At 35.4% G+C, this 2,650-nt stretch overlaps 1 pseudogene; it reads right to left on the reverse strand.

The window, feature by feature from the left end:
• Positions 1–1,189: 1,189 nt before the first annotated feature.
• LOC124975525 (mitochondrial import inner membrane translocase subunit Tim9-like) lies at positions 1,190–1,474 on the reverse strand (annotated as a pseudogene).
• Between the last annotated feature and the right edge of the window lie 1,176 nt (positions 1,475–2,650).

The following is a 2,650-nucleotide window of genomic DNA, read 5'->3' on the forward strand; positions in this document are numbered from 1 at the left end:
TGCTTCAGTCTCCCTAGGAGCTGGGATTACCATTGTGTGCCACTGGGCCCAGCATATTTCTAAAATTAGAAGAAACTTATTGCTCCTATGAAGACTTGATTCTCTGGTGGGGCACAGTGGTACATGCCTGTAATCTCAGCAGTTTGGGAGATTGAGGCAGGAGAATCACAAGTTCAAAGCCAACCTCAGCAACTTAGAGAGGCCCTAAGCAACTTAGTGAGACCCTGTCTCTAAATAAAATATAACAAAGGGGCTGGAGATGTGGCTCAGTGGTTAAGCATCCCTGGGTTCAATCCCTGGTACCAAATAAATAAATAAATAAATAAATAAATAAAAGAAGTAAAGGAAGAAAAAAATGTATTACTCTACAAAATTGGAAGTACTAGAAACAATCCTCTAAATGTATACATACATACATATATATCTCAAAGCTTCATACTAAATGGTTTGTTAGCTAACTTGTAATGGTTACAGATATAAAAAGATGTCATACAATTTTTCCAGCTAAAATAGATTTTAAACAATCCATAACTTTTTAATGTGATATCTAATTTAAACTTTTTCTTTGTTTATTCTTAGATTTTATTATTATTACCATTGAAGATGACAATGAAAACAATGTTGATGATGATGATGATGACAATGATAATAATGATGATGATGATGATGATGATGATGATGATGGTGTAGTGGTAATAGAGGATTCTGAAACAGAAGGTTCTCCGGACACATCCACTGATGACACATCAACCATACAACCAATTTTTCAAGGCCATGGTGATAACTATCGGCAGCCATTCCAAATGGCATATGGTAATTTCTTTTTCAGTGATATTTCCATTTATTTCACTTTCAGTAATAAAATTTTTTTCTGTCTCATATGTGATTGGACACATATTTTGTTTTACAGTTAATGGTCACAATGGAAGAAACAATGGTTTATTTTTCTAATCAAGTGACCAAGCTGCTGAATCTTAAGGCCTCAACAAATGTATCTTATTATTTTTTCTGAACAATAAGATCTTCTATTTTGATTTTTCTTGGTGAACAGCAATGTTGTTTCTTCATTGGTTTCCATTGCCAAATAGTCATGACAGAGTTTAACATGGTACCTACTGCTTTCAGGGAATTCCATCCTATGAATTCCCATTTCCAGTGCAACAACTGTTGGTGATCTTTCATTGAAATTTCATCCATCAGGATTTCTCTGTCGTGGTTGACCAAGGAGTCCTGGCTTTGACTACCAGGGTTTTATTCTGCTGAGTATGATATTCCTGAAATCTCGTGGATTTTCTTTGTGTCATTTTAAAATATTTTTGTAAGCAGTGATCTGAACAGGTGATCTCTTCAGGTTTTACTTCTCTTGTGAAGTCATTTACACAGTCCAAAATCAGGTTTCTGTATGTTTATTGTAGGTTCCAAGGAATTCCCTAAACTGTTTTATCTAATCAAATTCTGGTATTTGTGCAGCCATATTCTTTTGGTATGTTTATTAGTCACCTTTTCTGATGCTCGAGTTTCCTTTCTGTTTTGGAAAAGTGGTTGTCCAGTCTTTGCTTGATCGTCTGTCTCCAGTGAGGCCTGATTTCTTAATCACAGGCTCTTGAATCTGACCGACACTGGTATGAGACTGGGAGTGATGAGGGTCGGGGTCAGGGCAGAGTGACATATGGTAATTCTGTTAAATTTCCTCCTGGGTGAAATTTTGCTGTCTGGTCTCCATTTCTAGTATGTCAGTTAAATATTTCTGTAACCTTTACGTTATTTAGTATGACAAGGGGGCCAAGCTTCATGGGAATATCACGCTGTTTACTTGTGCTTGCATTTTCCCTTTACTTTAGCTTTGCCATGTCTTCCTTTTTCCTTTTTACTCTATTAAGGGATAGGCTCAGGAAACAGTGGGGACACTATATTCTCTGTCTCTGAAAAATTATATCTGGCAACCATAATTATAACTGTTTGGTGGTAGGACAAAATAAAAAGCTGAAATTGAACTCATAGGAAAAAGAGTTTGGGTCAAGAATCCAATGGAGTAGATGACATGATTGCCTATGTAGAAAATTCCAAGGAATTGACATAAATCTCCTGGAACTAATATATGATTATTATTTTCATGGCTTAAGGTTGATATACAAAAGTCAGTCACTTTACTATGTACCAGCAATAAGCAATTGGAATTTGAAATTAAACTCTTTACATTAGTACCCAAGAGAGTCCACAGAAAGTGGAGTCCTGCAACCCGAATTGCTGTAACTACTTGTTCTTCTAGTTGTTGCTCCCCTACCACAGTAATGAAGAAAATGTGAAACTATTTGTATCCTAAATTATCCAGAGAACCAAGAGCTTTCTTGCAATATTTCTTCAACAGCTATGTGACAATTTATTCTTTGTCATTTCCTAGAGAACTAGGTTCTATTCTTTAAAATGTTGCTTAGGTTGGAGGTTGACACACTTTTTCTATAAAGGGTCAGACAGTGAATATTTTAGGTTTTGCAGACCATAGGTCTTGGTCTTAAATATTTAACCCTGCTATTACAATGAATGAAAGCAGCTAATATACAAACATGTGTGGCTCTATTTCAGTAAAACTTTATGGATACTGAATTTTGAATTTCTTACAAAATTTTCTTGTATATTTTCCCTGAATTAC

This window comes from Sciurus carolinensis, unplaced genomic scaffold (assembly GCF_902686445.1).
Source record: "Sciurus carolinensis unplaced genomic scaffold, mSciCar1.2, whole genome shotgun sequence".
In the NCBI taxonomy this organism is placed as follows: domain Eukaryota; kingdom Metazoa; phylum Chordata; class Mammalia; order Rodentia; family Sciuridae; genus Sciurus; species Sciurus carolinensis.